This window comes from Lasioglossum baleicum, chromosome 7, assembly GCF_051020765.1.
Source record: "Lasioglossum baleicum chromosome 7, iyLasBale1, whole genome shotgun sequence".
Taxonomy (NCBI): Eukaryota; Metazoa; Arthropoda; class Insecta; order Hymenoptera; family Halictidae; genus Lasioglossum; species Lasioglossum baleicum.
The window spans coordinates 6,701,929-6,726,677 of NC_134935.1; the positions used below are offsets into that span (position 1 = coordinate 6,701,929).

The 24,749-nt window shown below is 41.0% G+C and overlaps 2 protein-coding genes across 7 annotated transcripts in view; one reads left to right on the forward strand and one right to left on the reverse strand.

The window, feature by feature from the left end:
* The window catches only part of LOC143210707 (uncharacterized), a 34,005-nt gene extending 22,723 nt beyond the window's left edge, over positions 1–11,282 (reverse strand). Inside the window, exons 1-3 of one of the 2 annotated variants that reach the window (XM_076427828.1) lie at positions 11,099–11,282; positions 10,245–10,737; positions 6,989–7,320 (exon numbers count right to left, since the gene is read on the reverse strand). The gene's annotated coding sequence lies outside the window, so the exon portion shown is untranslated. Of the gene's footprint in view, positions 1–6,988; positions 10,738–11,098 lie in introns of both variants that reach the window. The other variant, XM_076427827.1, reaches the window with a different exon arrangement.
* Positions 11,283–16,348: 5,066 nt separating this feature from the next.
* LOC143210705 (1-phosphatidylinositol 4,5-bisphosphate phosphodiesterase) overlaps positions 16,349–24,749 on the forward strand; it is a 34,150-nt gene continuing 25,749 nt past the window's right edge. For 4 of the 5 annotated variants that reach the window (XM_076427817.1, XM_076427820.1, XM_076427819.1 and 1 more), the window contains exon 1: positions 16,352–16,631. The gene's annotated coding sequence lies outside the window, so the exon portion shown is untranslated. Of the gene's footprint in view, positions 16,632–24,749 lie in introns of all 5 variants that reach the window. The other variant, XM_076427821.1, reaches the window with a different exon arrangement.

Here is a 24,749-nt window from a genome sequence, read left to right on the forward strand (position 1 = left end):
CGTTGCTGGCCCTCTCGTGCACGATCGAGGAGAAAATGTGCTCGAGGAATGCGCTCGGATCCGCGTGCCTTTTAGCTAGCAACGGCGATGGGATGAATGGCCATCTGACGCCTCCAACATGGAGAAAAATGACGACGACCGGACACTCCTTCACGCCAATTCGGGAGAACGTTTTTTATTCACACGACCACCGCCTCCCGTGCAGGAAGACCAAGACTATCGTTCCTTTAGGTGTTAGAGCATTTCTAATCTACCATTTAATTATCGACGATTGAGACCTAGAGCAGCCTGATTGGAGGACGCTATTCGTAGTCTTCTCAGAAGTAAAGGATTCGCGGTAAGGAAGTAGCTCTACTTCTCACGTGTTCTTTAAACCCTCTGCTATCTTTTTCAATTTTTGATATGTAATCCAAGAGACAGTCCCTCGATTAACACCTTTTCATTAATTAAAATAGATAAACACAAGTAAAAACATCGATATTATAAAATGTAACGTATATTTAATCTGGCGATTTAAGAGATCCTGCGAATGAAATTGCTAAACTGTTACATCACTGATTTCTCATTTCTCTTTCAATATTATTTTCATGTCTCTCGAGCCAGCTTCTCCGAAACCAGTGAAAATAGTGAAAACTCAATGGTTCATCTAATATGTAGCAAAATTCGTAATATTCGACTCTGTGTTTGAATTTCTAACTTCATTATTGTACGCGTTACAAATATACATAAATATCCAGAATCGAAAAGTTCCAATTTAGGTTCTACTTCGCTGACTGGATGTGCTACTGTTCTACAGGCACATATCCGACGCCAATCGTTATCTATAACAGGTTGACACAGATGCTGCCAATCTTCTGACTTTCTCCGTGCGCGTGCCACCGGCTCACCTATATTTATCTCGTTAGGCGGAATCCGATTTTAACGACTCCATCAATCGTTAACGAGACGATTGTCGCAAACGGCGGATCGTTTTATGCAGTCGAAATCGATTTTCTGCTGGGGCGAAAGTGATCGAAAAACACGCGTGAACACAGCGCTGCTGGTTCTTTGATCGGACATTTTTCACGCAGCGATAGCGCTTAGACATCCGATATGTCCCTTTGTCACGATAAACAAAACGTCACGCGTGTAGCACGGCTCTGGAATTACTCCGATATCGGCGACGCTTGCCGAGCCGATACCTGAAACGACAACGAAAAATTTATTTACATAGAAATCAAACGAAATAAAAACAAAAACAAAGAGGCGCAGCAGCGCCGTAAGCCGACATGGCGAAAGACGCATGACGATCTGCAGCGGAGTTATAAATAAAACCGTAAAACTTTTATCCTACTATGTATCGGGCCGAGATTGAGAGCTGATAACGCGGGTTACGATACTCTGTATTTCGAACGTTCACCTGGTTTCATGACGTTTTAAATTAACGGACTTGAGTTGACATCCTCGATTTGTCGATGATAAGAATGACCCAACAAAAACATCCTGTAAACAGGAGTCAAGTTTCTATGGGCGTAAAAAGTTGAGAGATCAAACAAAATACGGCCAAGTTCGTTAGCTTAGAAATACCTCTTGCAATACTGAAAAAAGCGTTTGTAAAAATTAGTTTAAAAGAACGCTATTTAATTTTTAAAGAGTTACATGGAAGACTAAATTATTCAAACTTGGCCATTACTTTTTAAACCAATGGCCATAAAAGGTATTAGGTAGCGGCCAAGTTAGAATAATTTAACCCTCCATGTATTCTTTAAAAATTAAATAGCGTTCTTTTAAACTAATTTTTACAAACGCTTTTTTCAGCATTGCAAGAGGTATTTCTAAGCTAACGAACTTGGCCGTATTTTGTTGGATCTCACAACTTTTTACGGCCATAGGAACTTGGCTCCTGTTTACAGGATGTTTTTGTTGGGATTTCATCAATTTTTGTTGGAATTTCATCAATTATCAAGTAGCTATCGAAGAAACAAAATCCTTTTCTAATCAGCAAGACAAAATCCAAATTCAATGTATCGAAGATTAACACTCTGCCGGCGACGCTCGGATCCGTTTGCCCCCCGCCGCTATAGACGATGCTCGGTGCAGTTTCTTTTGTTTACGTTAGAGCGATTGTTTTATTCATCAGTATTTGTTGCGACTTCGAAGCTAATAAAACGTATACTTATGTATGTTATGCTGCTATGTTCTATCCTACGTACCTATTTCGTAATGTTTTTTTTTCAATACAACCCCTTTAAGGTGCAAAATTTCAAACTTTGATAATTATTCCTTCGAGTGTTTGTTATGGTGGACCTATGTAAGAAATTTCAAGCTTGTAGGCCAATGGGAAGTACCCAAAAGGTTTTGATGACCTGTCAGTTAGTCAGTTAGTGACAAATTTAGCGATTTTGGAGGTCCTATATCTCGGAACCTACTAATGTTGGAAGATTAATGTTTTGTCAATATTGAGACATGATAGCATTTAACAAGTGCACGAAATTACATCTCTCCATCTGCCTCCAGTGCCGAGTTATAAACCTCTAAAAAACGGCTAAGTTGTTTCGCATAAAAGGAGGTAGTGCACCTAGTGCACCTAGATACGAAATGATTTCTTGTTCTCTCGTAGCCGAGCCGGGAACCGAAGCCGAAACAATTTAATTTGCAGCATTACTGGAAGACTGAAGTGTTGTGTGCGCATATTTTTTATAATTGTTTCGAAATGTTGCACGGCAAGACGAGTTTATAGTATTTAGGATTATTCCGCATGCAAGCTCCAACAGTCCGCTAAATCTCTGTGGGAATATATCGCGCAAAAGCAAAGAATCGAGGACGTTCGGCAAAAAATGTTCGGCGGCATCGGCCGTGTGTTGTTTATACGAGTTTATATATAGATATATATATATATATATATATATATATATATATATATATATATATGTACACACATATTATTGAAATAAAATAATATTTCGCAACGGATTTCAATAAATCCATTCTCCTTCGTTCGAGCTGTTGACACGTTTGCCGAGCGATGGGGATTTCCGGCGAAATTGCAGCAGATTTAATCAACGAACAATCGGTCGCGAAAAATGGCAAGACACAACGGGGAATGATAACTTTCACAGGAGAACATTATTTTGCAAATGCGAACGCCGCGGTTGGACAGGATCTGTGTACTTAATGTAAGAATGGCGCGGCGCACAGTATCCGGCATTATTGCAGCGCTCGGCTGAAGTTAAAAGTGACTATGAAAATAAAAGTGGCGGGAACGGAACTTCCGTAAGCAAGAAGTTTTTCCATTTATACTAGAATGCGAACTCGTGTTGAATATTTCTGGGGAATGGACACCGCTATTTCCGTATTGCGTCGAATAATGCCAGAACGGGGACAGTTAACACATTGTCCGCCGTATCAGCCGCGTATAAATCTCGGGACATTTTGATCTCGAATTAAGTGAGAATAATTTATAGTAAATGCATGACACAACGAATAAAAATACAGCACCGATAAATCCCACTGCGCGTTGTTTCCGTTTCATAAAAAATTTCGAACGCGTTCCACCAATAATTTCCATTTCACGTTCTCTGTTCTGACAATTTACTTCCCATTGATGTTCAATCGATCAAAAAGTAATTTATAGTGTCAGAGCACAGAGTTTGTGTTAGTGATTGGTAAGTAACAGCTACCAATTAATTAAAAGTTAATATAATTGGTAATCTTTCTAAATAGAAATAGAATAGAACTGCTGTAAAGCAAATTTTTTCAGAAGTCTATTCAACAATTCGATTCGGATGAATAAAATAATTCTCGAAACAACCCTTGTTCTCGTTTGTGTGGGAGATGTGTGTCTCTGCATCCGGATGAAGATGCTGCGAGGACATTTCAGCGAAGCTTCTGTTATCTCGGGGGAGAAAAACGACGAAGTCGGAGAGGATCCGGCAATATTTAGACAATGCACGAGAAAATGTTACGTCTGTTTGCCAAACGACTGGTCGTGCCAGTCACGACACGTGATCCATTCGACAAGAGAATTTGCTCTTGGAGACGTGTCGCTCCGTCACTACGTTAAACTACGTCTCCGGGGAGCAGAATTCTGCGCGCCACGTGTATGTTCCTTTTAAACGGTTACCCGGTTACGTAGCCACCACTGTCTTCATGCAATATGTAACGATCTGTCTGATGATGGATTGAATTTCTTCGCGGGTGTTTTCGAGGATGTAAACGTCGTGACGCTTCTCAGACAATAAATGAATTTAATCAAACAGAAACTGAAGAGTTCGGATTTGCCGAAAAAATTCTGGGACTCGGACTGATTTTGTAAACTACTGTCTTATGTCTTATTCGTGACTGAATGATTGGATTTAGTGAAGATTCGCTGTGCGATGAATTAGGTGGAACAATTAGGAAATTCTCTTTATGCAAAATAAAAATGTTCTACCTGAATTGCCGCAAACTGGAGTGAAATAGAAATTTAATTTCTCTCTTAATATGGTTAATAGGTCGAAAATAATATAACAGTAATTTTTAATTTCTTCTCTGCAAATACACCTGCTCATTTTGATAATAAATGCATAAAATCCGCAGGGCACTTATGAATATTGATGTTCCGAACAAAATCGACTGAAAGCCAAGCATATCAATTAGTGGGACTGTCTGTTTCTACCCAGGACAGCTGTGTCGGTGCTGGCACGAATCGCAGAGCTTGAAAAGACGCTGTGAATTCGTAGCGGCGCATAAAACGGTCGATCTAATCTCTTGTTAACATTCGCCGAACACCGCAGCAAAATAGTTGGTGCATGGTGAAATCTCTATGGTAATGTATACAACAGATTTGTCGTGAAACGTAACCGGGCGTGATATAATATTCGGCACAATAGAATCGAACGTGCATTGGTTTCGATCCGTTCATTCATATTCGGTGACGAACAATACGCCTTTATTCAAGATCAAATTCGCGACCGACTCTGTGCATATAACAATACGAAAATGCCTGTGACCGGCGCAGACAACAGAGGCGATTGGTCAATTTGCCTTCGAAATGGGCGAAAGTCGCATTGAAGAAATCCCAGCGAGCCGGCTAATTGAAACGATTCGACACCGAACGGTTCAATTATCTGAAGACATGATTGAGCGAAATGCTGACGACAATGCCAGCAAAATCGCTGAACACTGGCTCTCTTTATTGCATCGTTGCTGCTGCCACGTTCTATTCTGTCCGCAGAAATTACACGGTTGAAGATGTTAATATTAGGTGTGCAAATAAATTCCGCTTTTTTTCTACGGTCATAATTTCTGACTGAATTCGAATTACTTCCCGATTTTGATGCCATCTGGAAGAGCATTCTTTTAATTTTAAGAAGAATCTTGATGAGCACTCTAAGAGTTTACAGTCCTATGCAACAATTTGAAGCAATATGGCGTGTGAGAAGCATCATTTGCGTCACTGCTTACTCTTTGCATTCCAGCTTAGGAAATCAGAACGCTGTATCATACAGAACTTGCAAAAAGTGGTACCAAAGATTTAAAGCCGGAAATTTTTATTTGTAAGACGACGTGCACCGAGAACGTATAATGACGGTGAGTTAGAGGAATTGTTCAACGAAGATCCGACCCGGACGCAAGAAGAATTGACAGAAAGATTGGGAGTCATCAGACAAGATTTTATCACATTTTATGTAATAAAATCTTGAATTTGGAATAAAAGGGGAAGAACTTATTTGCACACCTAATATATGATTAATAGGCTGCGGATTTTATGCATTTATGACAAAAATGGCCACGTACAATTTAAAGCAGTGGACATGTTAAAAACATTTAAGGACATCAATGTATTCATATTAGTTTCAGCTTGACTGGATAATTGAAAGAGAAGTACAATTTTTATCTGGCTCCTGTGTCCTGCAATCATGCGCGAACGTTATTTATTTTGCATAAAGATCTGCAGTCTAGTTTCGTGTTAAGAGAAAACAGTAAACGGTAAGCGAACATATTCGCTGCGACGTTGAATAAGCTTCTAATTAACCTATTCTTGGTATTCGGTGAAATTGTGGCAAACCCGAACGATAATACGCAGAACGGAGTTATTACATGGAAAGATTGAATTGCACTGGAACGCGTTAAGTGGTTAACACGTAGCTCTTTGTACAGCGAGGTAGACGTCGAAGATGCCGTTAATTACACGCAGAGATACGCCGCGGAGGAAGGAAGGAAGGCAATTACGAAACAACCCTGTTAATGCACTAAATCCCGTGATTAAACGAGTACGCGATCACTTGCGCCAGCCTAAGCGCGCCACGCTGTGAAATAATAATTCCAGGGCGCACTAATTTCCCGAGTAAATCCTGCAAGATGAACGCAACGTGTCTCTTCTTTATCTATTAAGTCGAATTCGAGGGAATTAGGACCGCGACATTTCTTCGTTACTCTTATCTCCATAATGTTAGGTTATTGTATACGTAGTTCTATCTTAATTTTACTCGTTCTTTTAAACAACATTTTGAAGAATGTCACTCTTTTCATTATTTTTCCAATTAATCGTGAATCTACTTTCCTGAATATTTGTAAGTGAGATGCGTGTACACCCTAACTGTAAAACAAAATTCTGAAGTTACTGTGAAGTGTCAATCACGGATCTCGATGAAATTTCTGTGAGAGGCAGCCTTCGAAAAAATATTTGACGTGTATTTTGTTTTATCGGTGACCGCTCTCGTTAAAGGGGTGTAAACTACCCTCAAAGTTGGGCATGGAAAATTTATTTTGCGGAATATCTATAGAAATGATTAGAGATACTTTTATTGTGATTATGTAAATTGATCTTTCGAGCTCTGGCAAATAAAAATCGATCGATGTCGATGGATCTGAACAGATTGCGAGGGGTTGGAGGATAATTCGTGAATCGAGCGCGGTCCGTCCTTGACGGGCAGGATCGATCCGCGGGTGAAACACTTCCGACAAAGTATCTGAGCAAATGACCGTGCCGGAAGTTGAGAAGGTTCGCCAGGAATTGCATACATACCGTAAATCAGTGGCTCGTATCGCGGATGGGAGTGAGTTGCTCGGCCCCGCTCGAGGTTAAGCCATCAAGGAAGGAAAGCAATTATGAAATTGCATCGTCCCCTTCCAGGTTACGTTCCGCCGTGAAACGTACGTAGCTACACGCGAAGTCCGATGCACAACGTGTACAACGCGTGCACGCCGCGCCACGACACGTGTCATGGGGTTAACGCCAGGCTACAAATCACAATACACGTCCAAATATATCCCGTAGAAACGGGATTAGATCCTGAATGCGAGATCAAGTGAGTTGATCGCGGTCGGGCTGCAAAATATTAGGCTTGCCAAACACACCTGCAACCACCAATATTACATCGAAATATACATATTAGAATGTACAACAGTATGAATTATATAGTATAAATAGTACAAATAATAGTATAAATTATAAATAGTACGATTGATAATTGCCGCCAAATATTGATTTCAGAACTCATCGATCTCTGTGTTCTCATTGGCTATTGTTCGATATGCGTCGTTCCTTTGTTCAGACGTTTCGTTCTTCCTTAACGGCCACGTGGTTTCAGTTTAACGTCTTCCGGTATGATGTTAATTAGTTTTCTCAAATGTTCCATAATTGAATTCATATAATTCGTTTACACTCAGCAAGTATGTTACAGTTTTATTGGTATTACCCGGTTTTGTTGAACAATTACATATAGTTTACAGTATTTTACAGACGCACAATTTCTCTTGAAAATGATCCACAGTTGGATCGAAACGTCGAGAACAATTTAAATTGCAAAATTGCTTAGTGAGTAGTAACATTTGATCGAACCTGTACCGCCGAAATCATTAAATTGTTTATGTACAGTAGTATGTATATAGAGAATATTATTTGAAAGATAAGTTCCGGTGATAACAGATTCAGAAAAGTTTCTTTGAAATATACAGAGTGCGGCCGGACGGTTGGTACAACTAGGTTTGCCAGAAATGTTTTATCCAGATATAGAAGAAGTAGTGTAAAATGCAATTATGTATATATGAGATAGGCTCAAAATATAGGAGTTCAAGTAAAAGAGATACACAGCACATTTTAAACCTTTTTATTCAAACAAAGATTTTTGAAAATTCAAATATAATATAGGAGATCAAATTCGCATATAGAAGACTCATATCAAATATAGAAGATCTGGCAAACCTAGGTACAACCGAGCAGCGGGTGATAATACATGTAAAAATAAGTTGCAAAAAAGGAATAACATTTTTTCGTTTGACGCTTCGTTTTCGAGAAAATCGTGTTTAAAATTCCGCGCTTTAGTATTGTACATATATGCACAAAATAGAATTGGTTGATCATGGTCAGACGCGTCAGACGATTTCTATGCAATAGCACATGTATTCGCTGCATTTTCAAACTCGATTTTCTCGAAAACGAAGCGTCGAACAAAAAAATGTTATTCCTTTTCTTCGAGTTATTTTTACATGCAGTATCACCCCCTGCTCGGTTGTACCACCCATCCGGCCACACCCTGTATAGCTAGGATTTCAATAAAAAGTGATTCTAACAATTGTATACCCGAATTGATTTAAGTGCTCTAATCATAAACCAGCAGATTTGTCCATCCCTCGCCACGCAGTATAATCATTCAATTTGTGGACTACACGTATTACCAACTCAATAGTGGTTGTTACATGAGCAATCTTTGACCTACACCGGATTTATTGGTGAAACTCACGAAAGGCTGAATTTACTTACCAAGTGTCCTCGATATATCATCCTCTTAATGAAAGAACTTCATTACTTACCACCCGGACGTAAATAATTCTACGTTCAATTTGACTTGAAAGTGCTTTAGCTATTTTCATCCAGGTAATATGAAACCAGTCTTTATAAAAATAGTCGGTAAATGAATAATAGTGTAGAACATTCAGACTGCGGATCTCCTCAAGGTATCACAAGCTCGAAACAATGCCAATAATGTCAGTGGAACGTGCGTGACCGGTTCCAAAAGGTAGCTCGTTAAATAAACGATCAATTAGATCGTAGCCAGTCTTTTGGGTCTGTGATAACAGAGGCGTAATGCAATCGTAATAGGAGCTGCGACCGCGGGAAATATGGTCGAGCTGGATGTCAATTCACATACGGGAGCGCGTGTAATCTACTGTCCAGGAATGGGCTAAGGAATGTATCGTTATCTCTGTAAGCGAGTGCACATATCCAGAATTCGATGCTCATTCGCGCAGCTGCAGCACGAGGACCGACGATCGTCAACCGGCGCACACACGCCCGCACGTGTCCACACGCATGCACACACGAGAACGGACACACACATACTTCGGGCAACATCAAAGGGAGCTCGGAATGCGAGTTAATTTCGCAGCGGTGCACGAGGGTTAAGAGAAGCGGAGGAAAATCCTGCGAAGGCACCGAAAAAGGGAGAACTGTCGTGCATATTCAAAACGTGGGGTTTACACCCCTGCGGTCTGCCGAGTCAGTTCCTCCTAAAAAAAATAAAGGAACAGCGTCCGGAGCCCGCAACTCTTTCTTCAGCTATTTCCTTATCCATCCTGATTTTCCTCTTTTCCTAGACGCGTCGCCGAGACCCGAATTAAACGGGACGCTCCCTTTCGGCGAAGCTGTGAATTGTTTGCGACAAAGCACGCAAAGGCGAGACCTTATTAGCAGACTAATCGGACCGTGCAACGTCACACGCGACGAGAACCCGGGACCTGTGAGTTTCTCGACCGTGTGCATCCTTGGAGTGTGCTCCGTCGACTGGTGGCCACATACAACCAGAAATTTCCTCCCTCTGCACAGCCAATTCAGATTAATCACCCTGGACGCCGGAACTCCTAAGCAGACGACCTAACCGAGTTAGACAGTCGCGTACAGGCTGACTCCCGTACCCTGGCGGCCTCGAGTAACTCGTAAATTGTTCGCCGTAGAAAAAAAACCCAGCGAACAAGTTGCGTCGCTTTGGACTACTCCAAAATATTTAAGCATTGAAATAAATGTAGCTGTACACATAATCCAAATTTTCTCTTCTACGACGTTTTTCTGGATAAAGACGTGTCAAGCACTGTGATTGCAAAGACTGCACAACTTTGGGATTTTGATCCTGTCGTTAGGGCGTCGAACCATAACTTTTCATTCAAGAACAACCGAATCGAAATGTTTTCTCGATCCGATCTACTGTACGATGATTGTCGCTGGCAACCTTGTACGGCGGATACGATGTGAGACAATAAATGAAAACGAGACGTTTAAAGCGAACCCGATCGAGCAACTTGTGGATCCGAGAAAGTGAAGGTGCTGCCAATTTGTATCGCCTCGGAACGGCCCATAACGTTCTCTGCGGACTGCAGCAGACCTCTATTGGCGTTTCACTATTCCATCGACGACCAGTTGTGACCTTATCTCCAGCGGGGTGACGTCGATCCGGTGAGCGTGTAAAAGGAAAGATGTATTACGCAGCGAGTACGTGCAAGCAGAAGCAAGCGACTTGACCGGACAATAAATAAAAACATCACTGACCCGTTCTGTCGTTTAAGCCTCTTTGGGATCGGGAATGCCACACCTGAGAGTACTTTCCGGGAGAGAAAAATCCTTGCCACCGGCAGTGGTTTATCTTTCAAGAACTCCGACCTGCGACTCGTAACTAAGATGCCTTCTCCGTGCGGGATTTCTGCGCGATTGAATCGTTTATCACGACGAATTGTGCTTTCGAAAGTACACAAATTCTTTGCTTTTCAAGCATATCTCCGTTCCTGTTAAATTTAATTGATTCTGCTATCAAATGTGAAAAGCGTTTCGGTTGCTTCAACGTATTGACATTATTATTTGCACATATGCCCGCACAATTGCACAGTTCTTGAACAATTGCACGCGACTACAAATTAAAATAGGAAATAATGGGGGTACTAAGCATACGAATTGTTAAAGTCACGCATGTACTGATTTGCCGTACTGGCAAAAACAATCACAAGAGAAAATCGATATTGTGCTGTTCGCTCTCCGAGAGTTTTCCGCGCAGCTCTCTGCTAGCACTCTCGATATCGTGTACACTGACGAACTTTACTCTCGAGAGTAACTCGCGATAGTTTTACTCTCAGATGGACACGTACATACCTTTAGATAATCGATTTTCGCTAATATTCCCGTTTCATGAGTTACGTAGAATCGGTATTTCAGCTGCTCCAACAGTGTCCAACATCTCGTCGTAGTCTAAGTGTCGCCTCTTGTTGTATCCCTACACTTTACCGACGACGTGTGCAGCCGAACCACCGACGAGATACTATTAAAGACTGCCAGCCCCTGTGCTATTCAGCGGGACCAGTAAGCGAGCGCGACCGGGCGCGGGGATAACGTGGAACTTACAGTGCTCTGAAATACCACATCGCTAAAAGTTCTAAATAGCGCCAAAATAGTGCCAAAAGAGAACACCAACGTAAGAGAACACCGACGTAAGAGAACACCAACGTAAGAGAACACCGAAATACATATTCAGGTGACACGAACTCCCATAAGGCTGGACGTCTCTCGTCGGTGATACAACGCACAACAAGGACCTTTACGTGGTGCGTACCGTTTCTGTGTTACATCATTCAATAGAAATCAAGAGTATTTGCTTGAGTTTTTATTGAATTTAATACTGTGTCCAAGCGAATTATTTGCAGCTGCTGTTCATCTTCGGAAACCAGAAATTTTGGTCTCTTCCTTATGCCAAAAATCGAGGTTTCAATCCTAGGAGATCAATGATTCAAAAGTTAGTGGTTTAGAGTTGACCAATTTCAAATGTCTTTGCCGGGTAAGAGTGCCCTCCATGCTTGTATGTAATCACCGACGAGATACTAGCATAGCCCCTGTGCTATTCAGCGGGACCAGTAAGCGGGCGCGAACGGGCGCGGGGATAACGTGGAACTTACAGTGATCTGAAATACCATATCGCTAAAAGTTCTACCACCGACGAGATACTCGTCAAGTAGAAAAAGAATGAATAAGTATAGAATGCTCACATCATCCATTCTGTAAATGGCTTATAATAGTATCACCGACGAGATACTATCTCGTCTCTTTACCTAAATAGAACCAGACAATATATGACATTGTTCACGCCCGGGGCGAACCAGCTTGGATAATACGTATATTTTGTTCTGAAGGAAGGTGAAATTTCAAAATGTTATGGAAGACACACACGCACACAATAGATATAAGAATAGAATTTATTGAAAATCAACATATTTACTAAATGTGCAGCTATTAGCTCGATATTATCCTTTATTCATAAAACACTAGAAGTTCTTACGAATAGAGGATAATAACGATTGCCCAGGTCTCACCACGAGGAGGTTGCTGCACAAGAGATCCGAAAGGGAGTCAGAACGAATACAATATTCCTTCTGGCTCCCTTTCTTACAACAATTCGAAAATATCCGCAAAAATTGGTGCAAAAGTGGTGTCTCTCCGTCTTTAATCATTGTTTAAACATGTTTAAACAATCATAATGTATTAATATTGGATATCACTGTATTCGGGAAAGTCTACAGAATCTTTTGCTGTAAAGAACAGTTCAATATCTTTTATAATAAAATCACAATATTTGTTTAAAGTTGAAAAATATGTCTTTTTTTTTAAACTCCATTTTCTCAAAAACTGGACGTATAGGAAAAAAATGAAAAACAGATTCGGAATCAGCGCGGGAAACTCTATAAGAATCGCATAGTGGGAATCGAAATACTTTTAAAAAGTTGAAATTTGTTGGACAGTGTGATTAACTGCTGCAATTTCGAAATGAAATACGTAATCAGAACTGTATGAATACTGAAAAAAATGTAAACTGAGTTTAGGTGTATTGTCATTTGGTCTATAATACAAACTCTGTTTACGTGCTTTTATGTTTGAAGTTATTATTCCTGGAAAGCTACGACCATGTTTTTGTTGAAATATATTATTATTTCTGTCAATTCTCCATCCGCTCTCTGCTCCCTCTCTCTGTCTCTCTCTCTCTCTCTCTCTCTCTCTCTCTCTCTCTCTCTCTCTCTCTCTCTCTCTCTCTCTCTCTCTCCTTATTACAATTTATGGATAGACCATGAGGCGATTAACTTCAACAATTGATTAAATCATCCGATTTTTCGATGATTCCTTTTTTTAATCAACGATTGACGATTAAATCAATCGATTGAATCAATCGCCGATTTTTCGACGATTTCTTTTTTTAATCGTATACATTAATCAATCAATCATGATTAAAATTTTAATCGGTTAATGCCCAACTCTGGTCTGAAATATCTGTTCGGTATAGAATGTAACAATTCATGGTGCTCAATATGGTTCCGTGACGATTTGCCTTCTCACCGACGAGAATCTCCTCAGTAGCCTTCTGCACCGACGAGATCATGTCAATGGCCTTCTGTTTCTCACTCCAGTCAGAATACATCTTAGAGGGCGTAAGAGAACACCGAAATATTCGGGTGACACTATAACTCCCATAAGGCTGGCAGTCTCGTCGGTGGCTGTGGCCGAACTTTCACAGAGCGCCTCGGTATCTTGCGGCGGAGCGTTTGTGAACGTAACCGTTCGTCGTATGCTCGGCTGATAAACGGTACATTTTCTTGCACCTTCAGTCGTCTGTAGGGCGTCCTGACATATCACGCTCCGAAGTTGATGAAATTCGTAGGGAAGTTAACTTGTCCTCCACTTAGATAACGAAGATTAAGGACAACGTCGTGTGCCTGGCTAACTAGGTTTAGCGACGAAGTTTCCGGCTCTGTTAAGACCTGCAATAGGTCCTACATTTAACGTACTCGGAACTATAGTTCCGACAAGAGTAATCGAGCAATTACGGATGAGAAAAATCATTCCTCAGGACACGTGGCTTTTTCATAATTCTCACATTTTCTATAAACTCTATCTTTATGCAAAATAAAAACGGCCTGCTTCGATTGATGGAATACGAACTAAATTGAATGTTATTTCTACCCTTAATGATTTTAATAGAGGAGAAATCATATATTGACATCTTCAATTAATAAAATTTTCCAACAATTTTGAATTTCACAGTCTAGTGTTTAGAAATTCTTCATCGTTCAGAATTTCATAGAAAAAGAAGATAGTTTGTATTTGTTGATGCCTATACTTTCTCCGAAGGTTATATGCAAACTACACAGATGCACGTGGATCACTCGCTGCGATAGTGACCGGATAAAAAACCTAGCGAAGAAGCATCTCACCTTTTGCCCCAGCGGACTCGATAATATAGTCGTGCTCATATTTGATTTTTATGACCGTGTCCGCGGATCAGAGTGGCACGTGTATTTACATACGGCCGGCCCGCAAGCATAGGAAACCGACTTTAATCTATCCGCACGGAAGGGTATTTATATCGTCTGATTCAGACTTACATTCTCTATTGAACTGCCTTCGATAATTTCGTTAGAGCAACTCGTCCCGACACATTTTCACGCAGACGATTCTTTTTCAATTTTATTTTACCTGCAATTTTGTTTCGCTACTCTCGAGTGTCGTGCTTTGTCGCAAATATTCATTTCACATGAACGACATCGTTATTTTTCGATGCAGCTGGTAATTCGATAGTTCTGCTCGTGGCGAACGAGTCATTGTATCCGCGAGTGTCTTTGAAATGACTGCAACAATATGCCCGATGACACGGAAGAACATTCGACAGGAAAATACACGGCCGCACAGAAGTCTCGATTTTGATTACCCGTGGCCTGGATTCGAACCCACGCGTCCATGAAATAAAACAAAAAGCTTGCTCGACTTCGCGACCCGCTGCTTTTCGCCAATTCTGGAAAGGATATTACGGTACCGATTGAAATATTCAACGTCGATGTTGTCCGAGTCCTTGGAATTGTTCTGGCCTCTAATTACCGTGCACTATAAGAATCTAAATATACTGACGAGAGTCTGGAACGAACTTCCCACTCATCTGGGTATAATTTCGGTTCCTCGTTGTAACCTCGAAGAGGAGTGATACTGTAAGTACCCAGACACGGAAGTGCTCGGACGCTTGTAGCGCAGCTGTATGTTATTTAAATGCGAAATATGAGCAACTGCATGAAACGTTGCATTTTCTTCGTCGACCTTGTCTCACGGCACATATTCGCATTACATAGAAATTTCTGTTACATGTTTTACATAACACATGGCACGTACAAATAAGATACTCAATGATTATTTATGAAGTCAATCATCGATGCGTTCCGTTTCTTTACTTAGAGGTGCATTAATTAAGTAAAACGAAACTGTTATGAAGTATTGTACCCGTAAACAAGTACACGATTCTCGGTCTTGATGTAACGAAATTCCTCGCTGATATTGAATATTGAGAAGCCACGCGAAACTCGGAAAGTAAATGCAGTAAAATTGTTAGCATCGTAAAAAATTTATGACCCAGATACTCCAGCTAAAAAAACTATTCCATCAAATTCTTCGGATCGAATTGCGCAGCAGTTCGAGTTTTTGCGTGGCTAACCCCGAGTTAAAGGAAATTTGTTACTTGAACGTTGTACATGCACACACTCGGTTCATGTGAAAACATATATAAATAATACTTCGTGGTTTCCTCTCAGAATCTCCTCCAGATTTAGTTTCCCATGACTTTCTGCCGAAATTACAATATGCTTTCCAGTTAGGGTTGCCAGATCTTCTATATTTGATACGAGTCTTCTATATTTGAACTTGATCTCCTATATCATATTTGAATTTTCAAAAATCTTTGTTTGAATAAAAAAGTTTAAAATGTGCTGTGTACCTCTTTTACTTGAACTCCTATATTTTGAGCCTATCTCATATAATACATAATTGCAGTTTCCACTACTTCTATATTTGGATAAAACATTTCTGGCAACCCTATTTCCAGTAGAGATTCCTATTTCACGTGTACACGTGTGCACGTGTGTTACTAACCCTTTCACTGGCGTGGACGAAATTTCAAATATTAGAAAATGTCGGCGCTAGAAATTTTGAATATTTGAAATTTGGGGCGCTTTTCCTTTCCTTCTATCATATATTAAAGAAAACACTTGAATGAATTTATAAAAATATAAGTTTAATATTATTCGATGATATAATTTCCATTTGATTGTAACAACTTGTTGCCATCTTTCAGATAACCTGTCGATTCCAGTTTTTGAATGACTCGCTAGCAACCGGTGTTTTCGATTCACAAGCAAAATCAGCTGGTCATTTCAAATACGACAGAACTTTCCCTCCAACCTAATAAATCGAGATCTGTCAGGCAGCATGGTTACCGACCGAGCGTCAGTAGAATCAGAGCGGCAAGTCTGGAGAGACTGTGAGAGAGAGTCGGCACATGCGCGTAAGGGGAAAAGGACGGTATCGAGCCAGGCTGGTGGCTTGCCCGTCAACAGACGGTGCCGCACCGTCAGTTTCTTCCGCCGCGCCTGAAAGGCGTTCAGTGTCGCACCGAGGAAACGCGCGCTCCTCGCACAACTGTTCGGTCGGCGGGTTCGTGTTTTTTTTTATTTTTCTTTATTTTCCCCGGAGGCGGACGGTTGAACGGCTGGCCCTGTGTATGCGCTCCCAGCGTGTAGGCCGGTGCGAGAGGGTACCGTGGAGGAGAATATGATCCGATCGTGGCCCGACCGTCGTCGTCGTTCAGCCGGTCATTTCGCACACGGTAAGGCGAACAACAAACAAACAAGAAACGAAAAATAAAGAGAACAAATCACACAACAGAAGTCGTCGGAAAACAGAGTCGAATGATAAAGTACGCGTGTACGTGCGTGCGTGCGCCAGACATTCGTCCATGGTCACTGGACGTCACGGACACGCGTCGCGTCTCGTCTCGTCTCGTCCAGAACCTTGACGCGCACGTTAAACGTACAAATTACCTGTGTCTCTACCTCCCAGACTAGACTCGCCTGGAATCGAGCGTTAAACCGTATACCTTGCCATTGGAACGTACACCGACGATACCGTCGATACCAAACTCCGTCGTCGACGCATGCCAAAGCCGATCGAGCATTTCGAATCCCCGTAAAAGGCAGTCCCCGGTTCAATTAACCGATCGCATCGATTAACGCGCCGCGTAATCACGAGCCGCGATGGAAGCTTCCTTCCAGAATGACATTAGCATGGCGCTCTGTACACGGGGTACACGCACACTTCTCAACAGCCCAGCCGTTTTACGTGCTATCCTCTTTCCTTCAGTTCTCTCATCGCAGTTCCCTTCTCCATCTTACAGTTATCTCACCTCCCACCCTTGTTCTCCCCCTCTCGCTCTCCCTCTCTGTCTCTCGTTCTATTCAGCTGTCCGATTGTCGGTCTCGTTCTCGCTACCAAGCTCGCTTCTCTTTTTGTTTGTCTTCCCCCGTACGGTACGGTAACGTGCCTCGCTCATGCGTGCTGGGTTGCGAGCATCGTGTTTCCGTGGTTTCCGTGCACGCACAGGCCCCAGAAATCGTGCGCACGATCGCGCGCCAGCCTATCCTCCTAACCTTCTCGTTAATTCGTCCTGGGACGAGGATATTTCCTCGGACGCGCGATCCTCTCCGGAGGTCGCTCGACGATATGGGGTAAGGAAAAGAAGGGCGGAGGAGTTCGAGAGGGTGGGAGGCGGACACGATGGGGATCCACACGACCCTGACTCACACCGGGCCTCCCGAGGGATTTTCGAGGTCAAGGGAATCCGGAACGTGGCCGAGAAACACCGGGGACAAACACACAGCCTCCCGTGGAATGGGACTCGACGCCAGAGACGTCCGTCCATTACGAGTTATTGGCTCGCGGTCGATCCCTCCAGCCACCTCGCTGATATTAACTTGTCATCGGCCGTCAACCACTTTATCAAACGCCTGTCGTCTCCCTAGCGTTCTGTCTCTCTCTATCTCTCGTAGTCTGTTTCTCTCTCTCTCTCTCTTTCACTTTCCTCCGCACATCCCCCACGTCACAACCTTCCCGCCCGTGTGTTTTTCCCCTGACTTTTGACCTTCGCGCCGGAGGGGACTCCGCTCTAACGAACGAAGAAACGAGACGCCTCGGGTGTTACCGTGCTCGTTAGAAGCCGTGTCCATTCTTCGCGGACTCGCACGCGCCCGCTAATTCGAAAACTTCTCCCGCGCCGACGACCATGCTGACTAGCAGCTCTGCTGGTGTCGGAGTTCATGGAGTAATTCCGATGAGGAGGTATTGTGCCGCTCGCATACGTCGACTCGCTTCGTACACTCCGGGACAAAGAGATAGCAAATCATCTATTTTTCCCCATTTGATACGTTAAATCGAAGAAAATGAATATTTTAATGTGTCAATGTACTGAATATCATCCATCATATTTACTTCAATAGAATTTCCGAAATGAAAACGTAAATATTGGGACACACAAGTGGGAAAAAATGATAGCACAAATAGCAGTTTTACATTTGTCAGTTGTGCAGAAGTTACTGACGAGCAAACATTCATTGCAAAACGTAATTGATAATATGGGTACTAGCTTCTCTCTCTCTCTCTCTCTCTCTCTCTCTCTCTCTCTTTCTCTTTCGTGTTTTTTTAATAAAACACCATACTAAAGTGTTAAGAATGGGTCGCGAAAAAGAACCAAGTGTATGTGAAGTACATACGATATTGAAGTTAGATACCGAAAAGTTTTTACGAGCTTGTTAAAAATCCTGCAAATTACGGGAAAAAGAAGAGTTCTGGGCGTCCACAAAGTTTAACTGCCCGTGAAAAACGTGCAACATTGAGAACAGCATCAAATTCGAGGATGACTGCGGGACAAATCGCTGAATGTGTTAGCGTAAACACTAACGGAAAGAATGTACGTTGTGTTTTACAAAAACGCAAGCACTTAGCGCGAAGAGAATTGCAGAAAAAACCTTGGTCAAAGAAGGAGCATAAAGCGTTCCGCTTGCAATTGGCCGAAAAGCATATGAATATGAGGACAAAAAATTTACTGACGAAAAAAGATTTAATTTGGATGATCCAGACGTCGTAGGCTATTACTATCATAATTTGAATGAAGAACAACAATTTTTGAGCCGTAGCCAAATGGGAGGCGGTTGTATGATAACTTGGGCCGATATTGGATATTCGGGTAAAACAGAAATCAAAATAAAAGGGCGAATGAATAGTGAACGGTATAATGAAATCATAAATGAACAACGAAACACTTATGCTGTAAGAATTGCTGCAAGTAAACTCATTTTACAAGATAATGTCGCAGTCCACGCGGCGAAAGCGGTCAAGAAATACTTTTCTTCAAAAATTATTCGTGTTTTGGAGTGGCCAGCAAGATCTCCAACCTCGACATTATTGAAAATTGTTGAGGACATCTTGCCAGAGCTGTGTACCAAGATGGCAGACAATTCCAAAATATTAACGATTTAAAGTAGAACATTTTGGACGAATGGGAGAATATTAACCAAAACAGTATTAAAAAATTGTATAGATATTTACCAAACCGAGTGATTAAAGTCGTTAGCTGTAAAGAGATCCTACAAAATATGGAGCATTGATTTTGTACCTCTATATTTCGTTAATAATTCTACTTCATTCAATAAAAATAGATAAAGTTAATGAAGCTTCGTTTCATTTCATTCATACATGTCAAGAAAGACACACTAAAAATATGTGTATAAAAAAACTTGAATTTCTAATGTTTCATAAACAGAAATTACATTATTTTCAACGTGTGCTATCTTTTCGTCCCGGAGTGTAAGTTCCCGTCCCACGGCTACTTCAACTTTTCGATAATTACGCTCCACCCTTGGCACTTACCCTTAACCCTTACACGGTGTCACAGTGGCTGCACAAATATTGTTATAACTTTTGTAAAATTGTACAATATTTATCGTACTACGCGTAACTTCCGTTTCGTAGGCCCAGTTAAATATTAAAATGCAGGAAATAAAAGGGATTCGGGAGAGTATCTTGTTGAAAGGGTTGGAATTATTCTTATTGCTTTCATCTTTTACATACGTGTAGCTAAAAGGCTGCTCTTTCATACTATTTGCAATCAATCACAAAGTATAGTGAGGCTAACTGCGCCATTTAAATTTTCGTGAGGAAAAAAATTTCAACGACGTCGAAAATTCGACTTCAGTTCGTGTTTTCACGGTTTCACGGAAAAATAGAAGTGCCAGTCGCGTGTCTAGCGAGGAACATGTCAGATATGGAAATACCAGCGCAAGAATGTCCCGAGTGGCTTGTATTTGTTAGGACGGGCGCAGAAAATGATAATAAAAACGGTCTCCGAATCATTCAATATTCCCACTAACAGCCATTCACAGGAACTGACTGCCCGAGGCGAGTACCTTCTCGCAAATTACGTAAAACTGCTTAGTAGACAAACAAATGTTGGAACCTGTTCCGCGAAAGTTCCTGCGGCCATAGTTTCCGAAAAACACTTTGAACAGCAGCATCGCGCTCCGTGGCAAAACAAACCGTGGCGATTACGCGCGAGCGAGTTCGCGGCCACAGGCTGCAGCTGTTTCCGCAAACGTTGACAAGGAAATTACGTTGTTATCAGTCAGATTACAGAAGTCACGGCGAGCTGTTCAACACGGTCAGTTAATGCGGGTCGTGGCCCCTTCATTCATTTCCATTCTTCTGTAACGTGACCGTCGCCGAGCGTATTAAACGATCGAGCGGTCAATGTCGCGGTGGTTTAACGCGTCCTTCGTAAGCCTGCGCCGGAAGTTACGTAATTATCGATCCGTGAGAAGGAGAGATAAACAGAGCCCAGTAATTGAACCACTTGCCGATTAATCCGCGAAGAAATTTTGTCCTTCGTTTCCCCCGAAGTTCGTGATCTCGAGAGAAGCGACGCGGCATTCATCGGCTGTGCAAACATTTTACAAGCGGCGCTCCACTTATGTGTATCAGAGTGTAAATGTTTGCGTTGTATTTAGGGTCATGTGTGCGGAAAGTGTAACAGCTACTTCGCACATAATGCCTGGTCATATTTTAAAAACCTGCCGAGAGCGGAGCTCGGCGACCGCCTTTTATCGGTCCACTTCATTAGCCGTTCGTGTTCATCAGCCGCCTATTCAACGACTGTTTCATTCACTTTAGTCGGGGCCAAACGATTAAGACGTTACATAACGACGCATAAACACGCTACACACCGCGCCGACCGACCGGTCGTGATTCGCGATTCAGACACGCGTGTGCGTGAGCTTCAGGCTGCGTGACGGTCACGATGCGTTTTTTCTTCGTCTACATATGCATACAGTGATTCCCATTAAGGAGGGCTTCCAGTATAACGACGCGACGGTGAAAACGAGTGATTTTTAACCATTTTTGTCAGAATAACTGTTGGACAAGGAATTAATTAGAAGAATTTAACTAAGATATGAACACTTGTGCATCAAGACTATCTGTTTACATCCCAGAAAACAAGAAAATAATATTGGACCGTACGACTTGAATTGTTTTTGAGAAGTCAGAACAATTATTTATTTATTTATTTACTTATTGTTGCCGTAAACCATGTTTGGTTTACATAGCATATACATTAGTGTAACACCTTACAAATAATAATGAAGTATATATCGTTATATATAAATCCTAATCTAACATTGTTTGAGGAAGTTAAAAACAAATATTAGCGCTGTAATGTCTCGCACGCTGAGAAGAAAATTAATAAAGTTGGTATTCGAACAATTAGTTTATTAGAGAGTTTATAAGAACATGGTGACATTCATGTTGTTAGACTTTGTTTAAAATCTTCGTCACGAGAGTGATACTCGTTAAAATACGGCAAGAGGTTAAACATGATTGCACACGGTAACGAGGTGAAAGGCTGGCGTGTTTCTACCTGAAAAGATAGCGTTACAAAAATAATTGATAATTACGATGATTTTCGTTCCAGACGAAATAGCTTGGGGAAACGAGGCAGCACTTGTAGATTATAATGTCACCGTGTTATTCGCGTTGCGCGCGGCAACGTCAGCCTCCGGAAGGTCGAAGTCTGTTCCTCTTCAGGAAAGACGATATTCAATAACTTTAATTAGATCTGCTGGCCTATTTAAATGGCGAAGAGTTTTTACCGCAGCCGCGGTTGCCCGGGGATAATTGAATTCTTGAATTCCATTAGACCCTCGAAAATCAATACACGCTGTCCGCGACGGTACCGTTCATGTCCCCTGAACAACGCGCAGCTGATTTCGATCGAGGATGTCACTTATGCCCTTCACTCACGCATTTATCCCACACGGTTTTTCTACTTAATAAAGGAAGTACGCTTTTTCTATAATAAATCCGGCACGCTAGACGATCCTAGATCCGGTACCTCTCGCACAGCAAAATGCAAGCTCGTGATCATCGTAAGATGGCAGTTTTTACAATTTCAGCAAAGTTTAATCATTAGACAGCGGATTTTATGCATTTATGATAATCAGACAACGGATCTCTATGCAAAATAAAAATTTTCTACCTGGATTACAACAACCTGGAATGAAATAGACATTTATTTACTTTCTTAATGTGTTCAATAGATTGAAAATAATATAACAGCATTTTAACCTTTGTCATAAAATTATGTCATAAAATTCGATAAAACCGAATAGGTGAAATAGTGTCTTCAGCGAATTAAAATTATTAAGAAAAAAGAGTGACATTTATATTTGGTCTCTGTCTCTTGCAGTGAACGTAAACAATTTATATTTCACATATAAAACTGTATACAGTCTATTAATAAAGTTTTCCTGTTGTTTTTGTTGAGATCGTGTGCTGAGTAGTAGCAATAAATCTCGCACGAGGTCATCAGCGTGGTTTCATGTGTAACAGTAATCAGAAACAAAGTAGAAGGAAATAACGAAAGAGAAGAAAAGACAGAAATATTTCGTACTCGAACTATTCGAGTATGTTAGATTATCAGTTATGATTGGAAGCTGATTAAATGATTAGTGGCCAAACAGCGAACATTCGCCGAGGCGAAGAAAAATAGTCTGCTTGTTCCCAGCATGAAGTACCGGCGAAAAGTAAAGAAAATTTATTTTACTCGTTAGACCTTGTCATAATTCATTGCCACGGTGTATAACCTCACGCCACTCTGTCATGTGTCAGTTTGTTCGATTATTAGGTGTAATGCCATTGCTAACGTGTCAACGCTGCGACATGTACGTTCTACAAAATAAAAATGAAGTGTCAGTCGTTAGCTATCTATGGAAACATAATCAAGATCGACTCGCTGGCATGTCAGCGTTGTAATAACCAATTCTTGAATGAATCATGACTAGACTGCGAATGTTTATGCAATTTTCAAGTTTTGTAGGCAAATAAGAATCTTCATTGGTAATAGCTAGACTGCGGATTTTTGAAAATGCCAATATGTGATTTCTCCTCTGTTAAAATCATTAAGGGAGGAAGTAACATTCAATTTGGTTTCTATTTTCTGCAATTGATGCAGACAATTTTAAGTAATAGCTTTTGTAGATCGATAATAAACAAAAATCGTACAATCTATGAAGATCCGCAGTCTAATCGTCACTTATTATGTGTAGAAGTTACAGTAAGGAGCATAACTGATTCCACACACTTTAAATAAGAACAACTTTTTTATGAATGGACCAAACGACTTCAATTTCTCTGTAAGGCTAGAAGAATTAGTTTAATAAATCATGTGTAAAAAATATGTTGAGAAAATGCATTTGGACGGAATTGAGAAAAACAATAATAAAAATTAATTTTTAGGACTTTTTTAGCTGGGCCAATAACGAAAATTCAAAAGATGTGTCTGGTCAACTGGTATAGCTTATATACGCTCTGAAAATTTCATTGAAATTGGTTAATTGGTTTGCGAATTATTAACGATCAAAAGTGGTAATAAAAGTGGTAATACCATAAAGTGGCAAGTTTTATCATTTTTGATCGTTTATAATTCATAAACCAATTAACTAATTTCAATGGAATTTTCAGAGCGTATATAATTTATACCAGTCGACAAAACACATTTTTTTAATTTTCGTTATTGGCCCAGCTAAGAGTTGTAAAAATCAATTTTTAGTATTATTTTTCACAATTCCGACCGAATGCATTTTTTCAACTTATTTATTAGATGTCATTTACTAAACTAATTCTTCTAGCCTTACAGAGAAATTGAAGTCGTTTGGTCCATTTATACATATAAAAGTTATTCTGATTTAAAGTGTGTGGAATCAGTTATGCTACTTACTGTACATATAATGATATATACTTCATTATTATTTGTAAAGTGTTCTACTAATGTATATGCTATGTAAACCAACCATGGTTTACGGCACAAATAAGGAAATAAATAAATAAATAATTGTTCTGACTTCTCAAAAACAATTCAAGTCGTATGGTCCAATATTATTTTGTTGGATTCATACAAAAGTTATTCTGATTGAAAGTGTATGGAATCAGTTATGCTCGTTACTGTACATTCAATTCAATGTTTCCACCGTTTTCTATCTCATCGAACCATTTCTGCCATAAATGTATAAAATCCGTAGTCTATGCATAAATAACAATGCTACGAATGTTTGTCGAGTTTTGACAATTTTTGACGAATGCGCTCCATTAAGGAAATCATCGGTTTTACGGGCAAGTCAGTGGCCGCCGTGCATCCCGCAGATTATCAGCGGTCTTACGACATCCCATGTTCTTCCGCTTTCACGACCGAAATACATACAACTTGTCACACGGCTGCCGTCGGACAGAAACCGGAGCGTTCTTAACGAGGCAGCGCCGTCAACCGGCAAACTTCCTCGTGGAATCGTTCAGTGTCAAGATGCCAGAAATGCTGTGCACCGTGCCAATGGACCAGCTCTCGGGC